Source organism: Eublepharis macularius, chromosome 11 (genome assembly GCF_028583425.1).
Source record: "Eublepharis macularius isolate TG4126 chromosome 11, MPM_Emac_v1.0, whole genome shotgun sequence".
NCBI lineage: Eukaryota > Metazoa > Chordata > Lepidosauria > Squamata > Eublepharidae > Eublepharis > Eublepharis macularius.
Genome location: NC_072800.1, coordinates 84,293,255 through 84,310,691, shown reverse-complemented (window position 1 = coordinate 84,310,691; position 17,437 = coordinate 84,293,255). Strand labels below are relative to the sequence as shown.

The following is a 17,437-nucleotide window of genomic DNA, read 5'->3' as shown; positions in this document are numbered from 1 at the left end:
AAATCTTTGCATATTTGCACGTACAGACCCTATTAAATTGTTTATTGAAATGTCTTTGAAACTGACTATACTGACTCACACTGTGTAATCTGCCTTGAGTCTCAGTGAGGTAATGACGTAAAGTAAATAAACAAATGTACAACTGCTTTGCAGAAGTAGCAGCCCAGGTTCAATGAGATGTGGCATGCTTGAAAAGTTTCACTGGCAAATTCTTTTGCCTCGCTCCAGAAAACTTCACAAGTGTACTTCAGTCTGCAGAAAACTAAAAATCTGCAAAAACAAAGCAGGAAAAATTTAAAACCCAATTATATTTATATATTTAAAAAATGTATAAGCCTGAATAGAAAGTTCAGTCAACAGACTGTTTCTTTTAGAAAGATGGAATAACTCCTTCTGCATTTAGTACACTATCTAGTGCCATGGGAAATATATAGGTACACCACAATACGAGCAATTAAATACCTTAGGGTTTAGCAGTTTCAGTTTGGAAAATTCTTTTCTTCCAGAATGACTGGAAGAATTGAGTTACACAGTTACTCCTCTCCTCTTCAAAATCAAGCTGTTCCTCAGAGACAACATCTCATTTCTCATACCTCAATACACCCAGTGACAGAACACTTGCCTGTTAATATTGCCCACAAACCAGTCCTCAGTGATTGCTTTAATCAGGTGGCTTAAACTTCTTGGATTCATTTATCACTAATTAAAGATCCTCTAATTTTAAAAATCTGTTTATTAATCCAAGATACACAACACTTTCAAATAATTCTTCTGGTTATTAATGTGCTAAGTATCTTACAAAAAGGTGCAACAGAGATACTGAAGACTGACTAGATAACAGTATAGTGAGTCATTTAATACATTTTAAAACTTTCAGTATACTTTGAATTTTCTACCATATTTATTGAACAATCAACAAAACCGTGGAAGGAGCCTGTTCTTCAAATTATTCTAAGAGGCCAAATATGTTCATACATCACAGATACTTTAAATTACATTAACATTCCCTCAGTTTGTATCTTCTTATTATTTCCCACACATGTTTAGAAAATAAGCCTGTTAATCCACTTTCTTCTCTTGAACTGCTTAGCCGGCACAGGAGGCAAAGTATTACAGGAAAGCTGAGAGCCTGTTACCTTCCTCCTCCAATGGTTGAGGAATCTGCGATCTTTAACTTGGGAGAAAAAAACCCAAATGTCCCTTCCACTTTAGTTGCCACACAAGGAAAGGCTCTTCAATGCAAGCTAAGGAGAAAGTGACTAGCGACTTTGTCACATTGTACTGCCTTACACCAACCCTATCGTTATTAACCTAACTCATCCCATCCTACAGCACTAACAGCTCAACCCAAAAGCTGGCTACCAACACAGACTGGCCACAGAGAGAGAACAGAGGTGTTTGCAGAGACTTCAATGAGGTATAAAGATCAGGCGGGAGGAGAAAACCCAGCCACACAATATCTTTTCTCTCTGAGCTTCCTAGAGACGTATTACACACCTGCTCAGTTTTGGCCACTCCTGCATCCCTCAAGGAAACACAACAAGCATATAAGTGAACATTTAGGAGGAAATAAATGGGTAAAGATGCAACCTTGCATGGGAGACAATGATTGTCATGTCATCATGTGTACAGACATGAGGAAGAAGGTCAGAAAGTACTAACATCGTGATGAACAAAAACAGTACAAGTCCTTTAAGTGAGCGGAGGGAGGGTGGCTTTAGCAATGAGGGATATCTTCTGTTATAGTTTCATCAACATGTCACACAAAAGGACAATTCATTATGCAAGGACTTAGCCATTTTTCCCTTATGCATTCCGAAGGACATATATGGAACTGTAGCACAATAATAGCACAATAGCCAAGTAGGATCGAAGAGAACAGGGGAAGAGGGGAAAAGGTAGGAAACAGAGACACAAGCATATGGAGAGAAGAAAATATGAAGGAAGCAGGTGCAACGGGAAGGAAAATTGGTAGGGTTGGTTGGGAAGGCTAGCAAGGGAAAAAAATCTTCCATAGAACTATAAAAGTGATAGCATGTACACAACCAGAGATTTTTTTACTACTGCTAACATATGCTAAGCATGATCCCCATAGGAACTCTCTGTTCTCATTTAAAAACATTTTTAAATAAAGTCAAGAGACATTTGTTATTAATTGAGGATACAATTTAAACCTAAGACCAAGTAGGGAAGCAGTCAAACTAGAGCTTCCTCCGTCTTTTAATAGTCCAGTCACCAGTAGCATCTCATTTTTCCTTCAATAAAACATATCTAGATCAGCAGTAGTGGAAATAATTGAAAGTGAAACTATGCTTGTGACCTTTTTCTCCCATCTTACAAGCTCTTAGATTACCCCTTGCCTGTCTTTCACCTTTTTGTATATATCCATTATTCTTAAACAGGTTAAATAAAGTTTATTTCATTTCAACTTGTGGACTGTGAGACCAAATCATATGGTATCATCCATCAAAGGCTATGCTATCACGAACACTGTGGCTATCTCAAACTGTGTGTTATTCCTTGAATGTCCTGTTTTCTGTGTTGTTTGCTAGGACAAAAGAAAATGTAAATCTCAAAATAAAGTCACATAAGGAAATGTTTGAGGCTATAAATCAGACCTTTATGAATCACTACTCTTTAAGATGGCGAGATCCAGAAAACTGCAACAACCGTCAAGTTTCTTAATCTATCCGCTGCCACAAACAAATCCACATCTAAAGAAGAATGGGTCTGGGTTGATCTAAAGTGAGAAGTATTCCTGCCCAAATAAAGTCATAACAGCACAAGTGCAGGCTGGCTTGAACAGAAAAACCTGTGTTGTTCAAAGATATTAGAGTCTAAGAAATAGTAAATCCTTCTCTGCCCCTGAAGGTACAGTCGTAGATTCCAAGATAGGATTCAAACAGCATACTGATTTAGAGACTGATTTTCTTTTCCCGTCAAGAACACTTGTAGGCGAATGATGGTACTTTTATAGGAATCACCCAATGACTGAACAGTTTATAGTTAAATGAGTTAAACTATAACTCCTATAGTTATAGGAGGCAGTCACTTAAAGTCATCATTTTCTGCAAGTCTGACTTGGCCATTACTAAGAAAGGACTAGGTGGAAACTGTTAGGTAATTGTCTCTTGCAAATAAAATTTCTCCTCAGCACCAGCAGAAGCACAAACTAGAGCATTTATTTTCAACTGAGAGGGAACCTGGGTTACATCATTATTGTTATATTTACTGTATATTCCTAGCTGCTGTGAGGGAGCTAGAGAAGATACTTAGAGATAAAACAATGGTATTCCTCATTACGATGTATGGATGTGAAAGCTGTACAGTGAAGAAAACTGACAGGAAGAAAATTGATTCATTTGAAATGTGGTGCTGGAGGAAAGTTTTGTGGATACGATGGACAGCCAGAAAGCCCAAAAAGTGGGTAAGAGATCAAAGCAAGCCTGAATTCTCCCATCATGAGAAGACAAGATTCTCTGGAAAAGTCAATAATGCTAGGAAAAGTGGAAAGCAGTAGGAAAAGAGGAAGACCTAAAACGAGATGGCTTGACTCAATAAAAAAAGCCACGTCCTCCAGTTTGTAGGATCTGATCAAGTCTGTTAAAGAGGATGTTTTGGAGGTCTTTCATTCATAAGGTCATCATAGGTCAGAGGCAACTTGACGGCACATAACAAACACACATATTCCTAGCCCATATCATCTCTCGATTTTTCAGTCTTGCATTTCTTATAAAGGTTACCATTTATACACTGATATGTTTGAAGACTTAGAGATGTAAAATTTCTGGAAAATTTGAAACCATGGAGGGGGAAAAAGGAAATTTGGGGGAAATTGAATTATAGGCAATATTTAATTTCCTATTAAATATGAAGGCTTAATTACTTTTTTGCTTCTGTTTTCTCCCTGAAGAACTCAGGCACATCTACAGATAGTAGAAAATGTGGCAGGACACCTGAGTGGCTAATTGACATTGACAGAGAGGTTGTGGAGAGGCATCTGGCTGCATTGGATGAATACAAATCCCCTGGGCTGGATGGGGTGCACCCAAGAGTGCTGAAAGAACTTTCTAGAGAACTTGCAGAACCCCTGTTCATCATCTTCAAGGCCTCCTGGAGGACTGGGGATGTGCCACAAGATTGGAGAAGAGCAAATGTTATCCCAATCTTTAAGAAAGGGAAGAAGGATGACCCGGGAAACTACAGGCCAGTCAGTCTGACTTCTGTTGCTGGGAAGATATTAGAACAGATAAGGTCCCCCATGACATTCTGATGGGCAAACTGGAAGACTGTGGAGTAGACTATAGGGCAGTTCGGTGGATAGGGAACTGGTTAGAGGACTGCACTCAAAGAGTGGTGGTCAACGGCATTTCATCAGATTGGAGGGAGGTGTCCAGTGGGGTGCCGCAGGGCTCGGTTTTGGGCCCGGTACTTTTCAATCTTTTTATCAATGACCTGGATGAAGGAGTGGAAGGGCTGCTCATTAAATTTGCTGATGATACCAAATTGGGAGGAGTAGCAAACACCCAAGAAGATAGAATTAAAATTCAACAAGACCTGAATACTCTGGAGAAGTGGGCAGCTGTGAATAGGATGCAATTCAACAAAGACAAGTGCACAGTATTACATCTGGGCCACAAAAATGGGAAGCACAAATACTGGATGGGGGATACACTTCTGAGCAGTCAGTGTGATGCGGTGGCAAAAAAGGCTAATTCAATCCTGGGTTGTATCAAAGGGGCCATAGCATCGAAATCGCAGGAGGTCATAGCCCCTCTCTATACTGCCTTGGTCAGGCCACACCTGGAGTATTGTGTGCAGTTCTGGAGGCCTCACTTCAAAAAGGATGTGGCCAAAATCGAGAGGGTGCAGAGGAGAGCGACGAGGATGATCAAGGGTCTGGAGACTGAGCCCTACGATGAAAGGCTAAGGGCCTTGGGAATGTTTAGTTTGGAGAAGAGTAGGTTGAGGGGGGACATGATTGCTCTCTTTAAATATTTGAAAGGCTGTCATTTGGAGGAGGGCAAGGAGTTGTTCCAGTTGGCAGCAGAGGGTAGGACCCGAAGCAATGGGCTTAAATTACATGCACAAAGGTATTGGCTGGATATTAGGAAAAACTTTTTCACGGTCAGAGTAGTTCAAAAGTGGAATCAGCTGCCTAGGGAGGTGGTGAGCTCCCCCTCACTGGCAGTTTTCAAGAAGAGGCTGGATGAATACTTGTCAGAGATGCTTTAGGCTGATGCTGCACTGGGCAGGGGGTTGGACTAGATGGTCTGTATGGCCCCTTCCAACTCTGTGATTCTATGATTTTATGAACTTATTTTATTGATTTAGCAAAATATAAAAGAGTACTTTGACATATTTTATGAAATCTAAAAGTAAAAACATCTTCATTTTCTTACTGCAAATATACCCATACTTAAGAAAGAGCTGCAAACTGCTACGCTATGCTACCATAGCACATCTTTAATTTTCATCATCTGAGAGGTAGGAATACTAAAAGTTGAACAAATTAAACAAATGTGTATTATTTGAACAGAAATTCTGTTACAAATAAGTTGGACTGCCAGGAACTACAATGCCAAGACCACGGCTATACAGCCCGGAAAATCCACAACAACCAACATATTAGTTGCTGCCAAAATTATTTACATTTAAACAAAAAACATTAAAGTGTTATATATGTCTAAATGTTTTTGTCAGTGCTCCCAAACATTTCTCAATATTTCTAACTGAAGTTCTCACGCTTTTCTCATGCTATAAATTTTGAGTATGAAAAACCTGGTCAAGAAGCATTTTACTCATTTTAAAAGAGGAAATATTTCACAGGAGTATTTCCCCCCAAGTGTCCCCTAGATATTTCAAATTTTCCATTGGTCCTCAGGAAAAACAATCCCCTCCCCTTAGTTTTTCCATTCCCCCGCCCAGGCCTTCCCATCTCTATCAAGGACCAATCACAACATTAATAATTATACTGAAACGTTCACACTCTTACCACCATGTTTGTCAGTGTGGATGCACAGAAATAATCTGACTCATCTCATGCCTAAACAGTCTGCAAAGTGATCACTCAACAAACAGAGTTACAGAAAAGCTGAAACAACAAACAGAATTTCAGTAATGAGGCTGTTATTACTGGGAGGGGGAGGAGCACTGCAGATTCCCCTACTCCATAGTCAAAAAAGAGAGTCCGTTTGGTGTAGTGGTTAAGAGCGACAGGACTCTAGTATGGAGAGCCAGGTTTGCTTCCCCACTCCTCCATTTGTAGCCTGCTGGGTGACCTGGGGTCAGTCACAGCTCTCCGGAGCTCTCTGAGTCCCACCCACCTCACAGAGTGATTGTTTGTGGGGATAATAATGACATACTTTGTAAACCGCTCTGAGTGGGCATTAAGTTGTCGTGAAGGCAGTATATAAATTGAATGTTATTATTATGCTATTAAAAGTTCCCAAAGCTTCTTGTCTCATTCAGCTACCTCTTTTATGGCCAACTGTTACCTCACAGACAGTGAACATTAGATGCAATGCTGGACAAGGATTCATCCATCTCTAAGGGCCAGAGGTTTTTTTGTCCATCCCTCCACCCCCAGATATGGTCTCAATTGTTCCTCTCCCTTGGCAGGCTTTCCAGGGGTATCTCATGCTCCAAAAGTCCAAGGCTGCTCCCAGTGGTTCCTTGGCCTCCTCACTTTCCTCAGCTTTCAGCCTCAACTGCCCATGCTCTTGCCCCCTCTGGCTTCATTGTCAGTCACACACCCTGCTTCTCTACTGGTCTTCCTTGACTCTCTTTCTGCTTCTTTCACTCTCCTCTTCTCCTGCATGCTCTCCTCTTCCTTTGCCCTGCTCCCCTCCCACTGCTCTGCCACCACATCTCCCCAGCTAGCCTCCCAGCTGGCAAGACCTACAGTCATGACTACTTTGTGGGCCATCTGACTCGTGGCTTCCTACCACCCCACTTCTGCTGGTTCTGCATCTCCCTTTTTGGTGGGATACTCAGTGACCACCACCAGCCACTCCTACTGCTGCCCCCTAGCATCTCCTTGAGTTTCTGCTGACAGTGCCAGGCAGATACAGGTGGGTCACAGCTTTACAAAAGCCCATACATTTTATTTTAATTATGTGTATCCTTTGGCAAGATTCAGAAACCTCAACACCTCTTGCCTGTCAGAGTTCTTATTCGCATGCCTTCAAAATCTGAATGTTCAGAAAAGCAAACATTTTTGTTCTCCAAATTAATTTATTGAACAGATCCATATATTATACTTCTCAGTTTAAAAATTCCTTAGGCAATATGCAGTAACAAAGTATAACTTAAAGCCATACTGAAACTCAACTACCCAACAAGCAGGAGGAGATAAACTTTGAGGTTCAGCAATTTGAATATATTTGAACTCTGTCTTTCTTCAAAAGAACAAAAAAAGACAAGAAGTTTACAATATAGTATACTTTTTAAGTCCTGCCACTACCTTTTCTAAAAGGTAGTTTTCTAAAGGTCATTCCTTTTTCTCTCCTCCAACATCACTATCCCATAGTGGTTACTAGAACACCCCCCCAAGACCTCTTAAACTTTCAAATAGAGCTCCCCCACTGCTGAGTGTGGAACAGCTTGTGCATACAATTCATTGATGTCTACTGACAATAAGATCTGTGCATGTAGCTGCACGTGTAGTGTGTTGAGTCACAGCTACTTTGTCTCTCTGCGATCCACCAAAAATGCTTTTGTTGGATTCATTTCTCTCACACTTGTTTTTTACCTGACAATTCAATCATGAAACACCTGCAATTTTCAATTTTGTCATTAGAATCCTATTAAACACTGTCAAGATTTTTATTATTATTTTCTTCATCCAATTGTCAAGATTTCATTGTCTCTCCCAAGCCTAAAACTATCTACCTGTCAAGGATTTGCATTCATGTGCCTTTTTCATGCAGGCCCCAGCTATATTTTGACACCTCCCAAGTCTTCTGTAAACCTCCATTCATCCATAGTCCACTTCCAATTAAAATGCCTCTGCCATGTGTTGTAAATGTACACATTAAACTACATTTTGTCTTATGTATCTGATTTCCAGCCATTTCTCATTAGACTGTAACTTCCTCTGAGCAAAGAGTCTGCAATTGTTTGGGGGAAAAAACAGCATATAAAAGTCAAACAAGCACATGACTGATTATTCTCTTTTTTTGTACAGTAGTACAAGAGTACCATTAGCACAAAATACACTTAGTTCAGATCAATATTTTAATAGTGGTTTTACTCTAGAGGTGGACAACACAAAAGAATGACATAGTAAGAAACACTCAGAGCACTGGTTCTTGATGACCAATTTTTAAACTTGACTCAGAAAGCAGAGAACTGGCACCACCTTAACATGCAGAAACTAATCATCTCTTCAAGGAAGTGCATTTGATAGGCACTTTGAAGAAAATAGCAATGCAATATGTGGAATTATTAGTTTTATTCCCAGAATCGTTTTAAACTTAACATCTTATGTGCACTTGCATCCAAACTTCCAGTGGTATTTTGTGATTTCCCTAATATATACAAAAATACAGTTGTGTGACAAAGCACATGTCATACATTACACAAACAGTCCATCAGTATTGTCGCACCATCCTAATTTAATGCACAAAATGAATTTCTACTCAGAAGTAAGTCCCATTGAATGCAATGGGATCTACTATCATATTAGTGAACAGGTGTAGTTGTTTTTTTTAAAAGGCAAATATCTATCTTATCAGCTTTGTTGTTATCAGCAGCCCTTACTACTTCTATAACTAAAAGCATGTGGGGCGTGATGTTTACAATGATAGATCATAACCCAGTATCAAGCCACTCAGTTTCCACTGCTCAGGGATGGGCATTCCTCAAAGCTGCAAGGCTTAAAGCACACTGTGACAAAACAGAAACTGACACGGCAAAGGAAAAAAGCTATGGCCTAAGCATGAACAAGACTTAAAATAAAGGACGGGAGAATGATGTTGCAAGTTGCTGTGGGTCCCAATGAGGGAGAAAAGAAAAGTATAAACACCTCAGTACATAAATACCGACTAGATTTCAAATGGGCCACATCTTTTAAAAAGAGGGATTTTTTAAAGAAGACAATAAACCCTTTATAGTCTAGTTATAAAAAAACAAAACATGGGGGGGGGGATGTTCCTTGCCCAGCTGACCTCCATGGGAAAGAAGTTCTTGTCCCCATCCTTCCCCTCTCCTATAACTACCTGTGAAAAGAGAGAAAATGCATTCTCAGAGTCTGATTCTATGCATGATCTTAGAAGCGTCCCATTAATTTCAACAGGGCTTACACATAAGCAAGTCATAACAGAATTCCATGCTTACAACTTGAATCTATGCACATTTCTGTAGAAATAAGTGTGCCTAAGATTCTAGCCCAATCCTATGCATGTTAAGTCAGAATTAAGTCCCACTGTGTTAAGTGATTTCCAAGTAAGTGCACAGCCTCCAGAAGGTAAGGTTGCCTGGGGTGGGGCAGGAACTGTAGGGAGCCAGAGGGTAGACTATAATGGAGGAGGAGGGAAGGCAAATGCAGAAGATAGTATCAGTGAAGCTTTATTAGTCGGTCCAACTACTCTGACAAAAGCATACAAGCTAAAGCAGGCTACTTTACCCCTTTGTCTACCAAATGGCTGAAGAACAAGGTCAAGGTCTGACCCTGTTAACAGAATTTTAGTGAAGCAACTTCTAATTATTGGCTTTTGCACCTGAACAAAAAACTTACGCTTGCATTCCATGAGCTGAAGTGACATTTCAGTTCTTTCCCCTCCACCCCATCCTCTCACAGATGAAATGCTCAATAAGGGGAGAACTGCAGAGAGAAGTGAGGTATAAACAAAGCAAACAAATAATTCTAAAATTCGTGTTATGATTGAATTAGCATTTGACACCAAACAAGGAGAAGGCATAATTAGGCACAATTAACACCTTGCATAACCTTAATATTCTATAAAGAGGCAAAATACATAATGTCTTGCAGCTATCAAACTTCTGAAGAATTAGCAGGTGGTCAGTATGGCCATCTCTATTCTGTATAATGATATTTTTATACTGTATAGTTACTTTAAGCAATTTTCGTTCAAGATAAGTGTGCTACAGAAACCGCCAGGCTATGGTAAGATTTTTTCATAGCGACAGAGTTATCTAATTGCTGTAATGTCAAATGCAAAAGTGAAACAAAACAAAATAAAACTGCACAGAGCTAACTGCATTTTTCATGCTTCTAAGACAGAAATTTGTACAACTTTTTTAAAAAGGAGTAACTGACACTAAACCTACCAGAAGAATATCAGCACACTCAAACATGTATCGGGGGTGGATCCTATCCCTACCCTGCCACTCCACTGATCCAAATTTGAAGCTTTCCTCTAGTTTAAGGAGACTTCCTCCAATCTAAGTGGCTCTTTCATTGGAGGAAGGGGGACTTAAGTTGGAGGAAGGCTGGATCCACTCTAGCAGGTCCAAACAAAGTCAATGGACGTTTTATAGTACCAATATATGAAAGGGTTTAAAATTTACAATATGGTGGTATGCATGATCTAGTCATTCAGCATTTTTATTATGTCATCTTATAAATGTTTGTACACCTGTATTCAAGAGGTATGCAGCAACTGCTTTCATGGTATTTAGAAACTATTTGATCATGCTCTTTAAAGAGACATAAATGAGTGGCTTGTCATGAGTGCTGCTTCATTACTCTAGAACAGAATCTTGACCTCGGCCTGATTGTACCAGAAGTAAAAATATTTTCTATCACTGGACATTATACTGTAGGGATTTTCTAGCCATAGTGCAAGGGTCCATTTTATTGTGCATGAAAATAGTGGCAGAAATACTTAAGTATTACAACTCACAATGAACAGAACTATAATCTGCATTTCTATTAAGGCATAAAAGGTCTTATAATTACCGAAACTGTTCACAAGGCTGGCACAACAATAACCGTTTTGGAAAACCAAAACAGATCCACCTGCCTTCGAACAAGTTCAGTAAAGGCATTATGTGCTTTTAAGCTTCCACATTTAACAACATCAGAACTGCACTGTATTTCAAACATGCAAAGATCAATTGTATTCAATTCTTCATATCAATCACATATCTAGCACTAGGTACTTTTTAAAAGGTTTATATTAAGAAATTAACACTCCAGGTCCTACCTGAAGAGAACACCATCCCTACTGTGTATCAAGTTCGCTGAAACCAACTAGTTACATAACCCATTCTTTTACTTATGACCTATTTCTTACAGAAAACTGATCATTTTAATAGGCTTCAATACTTACATATACTTCATTTTAATATATTCCATATAAGACTTTCAAAAATATGTTAATCTGAGAAGAGACTAGTGTTATGCACACAAGTTTGCTTTTAAAATTACTTATGATTTGCTAAGATCTGTATAGGTAAGAGTAACATGGAAGGAACAGATCATACTGTAAGCTGTCCAACAATCCAATATTCAAGTTCAGAAAAACAACTAGCACAATCATTTCACCTACACCGTTTTTAAAATGATCTTTCAGATATTTAACCAAATGGCTTTTGTGCCTAAACGTCCTGCCAGCCGTTGCCAGAGCTTCTGTCTTCATCGTGGGGTATTAACTAACGAACGTTCAACATACACCGAAATAAGAACTTCACGACAAGCAAAGAGAACCAACGCCGCCGAAATATCTCCAGTATCAGTGACAACTTAGTTCTCCCGGTAACTTTCCAGGACTGCGCCTCGGGTCTCGCCATAAGACTATCATACAGCCTGCCATATATGGCCCCGGGGCTCCTGTCAGATTTTGCCCTTTAATACAAAGAAGTTAACGGCAGGCTACTCACCCCCGTCCAATTTCGCCCGTGCGACATCACCCGCAGCCTTGCAACCTTGTCACAAAACCCCCGGGGGAGACGAAGGGGCCGGCATCGACGCGCAAAGCCGATTATCCACCGAAAGAAGTTATTTCCATGTTAGAATCCAAGCCCAGCGCCGGGGAGGGAGAGGGGAACTGCTCAGCGCTCTCTTAGATCAGCCATATTACTCTCCCGAATCAAGCCACACTTCTCTTCCCAGGCGACTTCCCCAGCGGCCTCGGCAAAGGCGCCCGGGCGGCGCTCCCTTAGGCGAGTCCAGCCAGAGCCCTCATGGCAGGCGCTGCCCGGGAGGGAAGGCGATCCCCGCGCCCCAGAAACGCCGCGGAACTTCAGCTCTCGGAGGATCCCCCCCACACACCAAACCAGAGCCGCCGGAGGAGGAGGAGGAGGAAGAGGAGGAGGAGAAGGGAGGGAGGAGGGAGCGGGGCTGGAGAAAGTAGATCCGACTCCGCCGAGCATCGCCAACGTGCGGACTGGATTCTGCCCACCAAGGAGCCGGAGCGGCCAGTCGGCGCCGCGCTCCAAGCGGCCTCCGCCTTAACTCTTTCCCGACCGGCTGGAAAGGGCTAAAGCAGAGGGAGCTTCACCCTCGCTGGCGCCGCTCGAGCGAAATCAGGACCAGCCCGAAGAGGGTCCCGGGGCACAAAGCAACCTGAGCGCCGGGTTCCCGGGGAGCGCTGCGCCCCCGAACGCCTGGGAGCGGAACGCGACTTGCCCCCTCAGCTCCATCGCTGCCTTTCACTACAGATGGCTCCATCAACGGGAAGGGAAACCACAGCTCAACCCCTTCCTCTTTGTCTCCCCGTTTAAACCTTTCTACACGATCAGAAGCATCTTCCTCCTTCCCGCTGATAGATGTGAATGAAGAAACTAACTACAGCAGGGCAAGCCACTAAGGAGTTTTCATCCACACTGTTAACAGTTTCCCCACATGGTCCCCTTTCCAGTCCCTCAACTGGCTTCTGCCAAAAAACCTCTCGACTGCACAGAAACAAAGGAAACGTTATGTAACTCATTTCACTTGTCCTGATCTTGTCCTCTAAAAATATCACAAACTCACCCAGTTACCCTTCAAACACAACCAAACTCTTAAGACACGAGGTCAAGGTCGAAGTCCAGGAATCATTTTGTCTATCTCAAAACCCTGAAGAGTAAAACCATCTGTTCCCAATATTCTATTTCAGTGCCTTTTAGACATTAAAAATTAAACTACATTGACACGACTGCTTGGATAATCAGAACACCAACATTTTAAGCTTCTGGCTGAAATGTTAGTGAGTGTCCCATGGCTTAAAACAGGTCTTGGGTGATGCTTATGCAAAATTTACCATTTGGTTCTACAATTAACACTGGAATCCAACCCACTCGCTTGAGAACAAGCCTAACTGAAATCAGTAAGGTTTACTTCTGAGTAAGCAGGGGTAAGATCTGGCTACTCACTCATATGACACATCGTCCCTATCACATAGATACTATGTACAGAAGCCACCGTGCCTAGAGCAACTTGTGCTGTTTCCACATGAGATACTTTCATCACCACGGTCACCACATTCATTCACACATGGCATTTCCTGCACACTCCTCTCCTTGCAGCCACCATTTTCCATGCCACACCACCAAAGGGGCTCTTGTGGACTTTAAAAAAAAAAGGTAATTATCAATTTTTTGTAAAGCCATAAAAGCCTTCCATTGCACAGCAGGGGGGGGGAGCAGAGAGAATGGTGCTCATGGGGGCGATGAGAGAAAGAAAATGGCCTCAGTGTGGGCAAGATGTACAGCAAGAAAATGAGCACCATTCCTTCCACACAACATCCTAGCATGTGTGGACTGTGCTCTCTGCAAATATACTGGAGTAAAATAGGTTTGGGAAAGAGCCAACTGAGGATAGGAAAAACTTGGAAAGATTATTACAGTATGATGCTATGTGGAAGTTGCAAAAATAGAGCTTCAGTTTTGAAGCTAGTGCAAAGAAGAGTCTTTGCATGGAAGCAGCCTTGCACTGGCTTAGCTGCAGTAACACACGGTGCCAAGCAAATACAGCAGTTCTCCCTCTCTATGTGCTCAGGGTCTGTTCTGTGCCCTCTGACCAATTCTGTGCCATGCAGAAACATTTTGCCTGGCAACAGTGGCTCCTACTGAGGTAGCAGTGCCATTCTATTGTCCTACGCCACCACTACATTCTGTGTTGGCTCATAATACCAGTGTCACAATCTGTGAAGTTGTCCTGTAACAAATGTTGCCCCACTGCACTTGTGTAACATTCACTGTACCCAATTTCAGACAGAGCTGGAACTTAGAGGAAGCAATCCCTCTGAATCAAGCAAGCAGTATTAACAATAGTAAAGCATAGCTAAAATCTAATAAAGCTCAACAAGGGAAATACCCACTTCGTTATGGAGTGTAAGACTGTGTTTTATGCTGAAATGCCATGGTACTCTTTGTGAGAACGATGAGATCTCTGATCATCACTCCCCCCCTCCCACCTCACTGCACATGGAGTTTGGTATCTAGAGCAGTAAGTCGTCTTCAGCCTTTCAGAGAGAAAACTCACTCAAGTCAAAACTGTATCCTACTTTTAATTATTTTGTCATATAGTCCAGTTTTCTCCTTTACCAGAAGCTAAAAAGAACAGAGCCTGGTAGAAGTGGGAATTGTGCTGCTTATTATGGAGAAATGGGGAAAGTTGTAACTCACTGAAATTCTCTCTTCTACATAAGGATCAAGTCAGACTCACTTGTTAATTGCATTTGGTTCTCCTTTCATTCTTTCTCCATTTCTCCCTCTCTTAAAAAGCATATAGAAGCCTAAACAAAGAAATAGTTACAACACCAGTGCTGTGACCCACCTTAGCTCAAGGTGTGACCCATCAACTGAAGATTACAACATAATTTTTAGGTATCACTGAGGGTGCAGAAGTTTTTTCAAGCTTCCTCCCACCCCTGTATCCTGGGGCTACATGTCAGTAATGAAATGTCTTTCTGATCTCAGGGCAGAGCCCCTTCAATCAATGGATGAGCTTGATCACAACTTGGATCAGGGCCTTTTGAATTATGGCCCTATAGAATCAGCTACTATCTGACACGTGATTATGCAGCCCATGTATCGACAACACAAACATTGTACTTAAAACTGCTTTTAAAGTTTAGCTAATGTGGCTCTTACTGGAACGTTCTTTGGGACATGTATGGCATGTGACACACTTTGAAAGAAGGCTGTCCAACATGTGGCAAATGCCAGTGAGGGAGTAGTGGAGGGCTTAGGGGTCCATGAAAAATTAAAACTGGTTGTTAACATTTAAGAATTGCTGATCTAGAATACAGTTAGTTTGGCTCCCTTAAGCTCTGTATTAATACCAGACCAAGTTTTAGCAGCTAACATAAAAAAGGATAAGGCATTCATGAAATCAAATTTAAAATAAAAGCTAGCTAACATTACTTTCCATGATTAAGAAAATAAAATGGCACACCTCACATTCTTAATTGTATCAGACTAGACTGTTATCAAATTAGGTCTGCATGCAGCAAGAGCATTCTCCAATGACAAATGAAATTGTTATGAAGAAATTCATGTATCCGGCAAAAAAATTGTATGATCCAGTTGATACATAGACTGGGGCTGCAACACTAGGGAAGTGGCTGGATGTTACCACCCCTCCGCCCCCATTTCATCTTCTCAAGAAAATAGCTGGGCTGATTTAAGCCCCAGAAAGAGAAGGGCAGAAGAATAGACATAATAGAGGCACCTCCGATACGAACCAGGGGGAGAGGGGTATTTTTGATCAAGTGAACCTTCCTCTCTGGTACTATGGCCCTGATCCATACCCTCTCACTCACACATACACACAGTTGCTCTGGAGACATTACTTATGCTTTGAAAGAATGTTAAACACGTCTTGTGCAAAAATATGAAATTTACTCACACTGTAGATATGTCACAAAGTTGTTCCAGCCACTACTATTGGAGCAACTGGAGCACTCTATATATTTACACTTCAGTAAGAAAACTCAAGGGGGCAGTAGAACATTCAATAAGAGCCCCTATTGTTTGCAGAAGCATACAAACTTGTCGAAGCTACACAGAGCCTCTATGCAATTTCATCCAATTTCATATACACAAACTCAAAGCACCCTTAGGTTGCCTAAGTAATTTCAAACAGCCATTTTCCAAAATTGTAACTGTGTTTGCAGAAGCATACAAACTTAGAAGCTACACAGAGCCTCTATGCAATTTCATCCAATTTCATATACACAAACTCAAAGCACCCTTGGGTTGCCTAATTCAATTCTGACAGAAAATCAACTAGTAATTTCAAACAACCATTTTCCAAAATTGTAACTGAACGGGTCAGCCAGCAAGAGGTCCCGTTTCCGGTATCCCCTTCTTCAGAGCAGTTACAACTGTAAGAAATACATAAAAGGTATAAATCAATATAAATTAAACAAATCTCCATTCTGCCTTCATTCCATGGTTCTGCAAACTCCTACTTACATACAGCACATCAAACAGCATTTCTATCATGGTTCCAAATCGCTCACCGGCGTGTATAAAGGAGAGGGAGTAACCCACTCCTTAAAAAATGCTGTGTAATTCACCTCTATTGCCATTGAATGATTTTTAAAGGAACATAGTCCCCAGACAGTCCTCACAAATAAGATGTCAACTCGCAACTGACATTCATTCCTTGTGGTTCCTCCGTGTGCAGTTTGTAGATCCACCACGCTTCTTTTCTTAACAAGTCCCGTTGTATAAAGACTTCTTCCTTATAGTGGCTTACATGCAGGACTGTGTAAACAAAGTCATTTTCACGGTGTTTCAAAGCCATGAAGTGTGAGACCATAGGCGCGTCTTCCACTCCCCGACGTATTCTAGAGCGATGTTCCTGTATACGTGTTTTAATAGCTCTAGTTGTACAGCCTACATACATCTTATTACAAATACATACAATAAGGTAAACCACATTTCTTGTGTTACAGTTTGAGAAATCCCTCCAATACAGTCCCATAGCTTTAAACCTCTGGACAGGCATAACCAAGTCACAGCTGTTACAACCTCCACATCTATAATGCCCTTCAGGAAAATTCCTATGTGGTTTATGATTTATCAAGTCTGTGTGAATAAGCTGGTCTCTGAAGTTCCTGGTTCTTCGGTGGGCTATCAGAGGCTTATCTGTGCAACCCGGAAGATCACTTATTAAATGCCAATGTTTGTATACTATTTGTTTGATTTGCTTCGCTAATGGAGTGTAATCCAGTGCGAAGCAGATCCTAGTTTCTCTTTCCACCCCCCTTCCCTTTAAGAGATCTTTTCTATTTCTTTCTAATGCCCGTTGCCTGCCTCTCACAACAACATCTTCTGGGTAACCTTTGGATATAAACTGATCCCTCATCTTCCTTGCATGTATTGAAAAATCCATCATGTTAGTTGAATTCCGACGGAGGCGTAGGAACTGGCTGAAAGGTAAGTTACACCGTAAGTGGGGTGGATGAAAAGATTGGTAATGCAGCAGGGCATTCCTATCCGTAGGTTTCCTATAAGGGCGCACATGAACTACATTACC

The 17,437-nt window shown here is 41.3% G+C and overlaps 1 protein-coding gene across 6 annotated transcripts in view; it reads right to left on the bottom strand.

The window, feature by feature from the left end:
• Positions 1-17,437, bottom strand: part of KMT2C (lysine methyltransferase 2C) — a 198,163-nt gene that overhangs the window by 167,365 nt on the left and 13,361 nt on the right. Inside the window, exon 1 of one of the 6 annotated variants that reach the window (XM_054991680.1) lies at positions 11,848-12,059. The exons of the other annotated variants lie outside the window; for them this stretch is intronic. The gene's annotated coding sequence lies outside the window, so the exon portion shown is untranslated. Of the gene's footprint in view, positions 1-11,847; positions 12,060-17,437 lie in introns of those variants that run through there. 6 annotated transcript variants of the gene reach the window in all.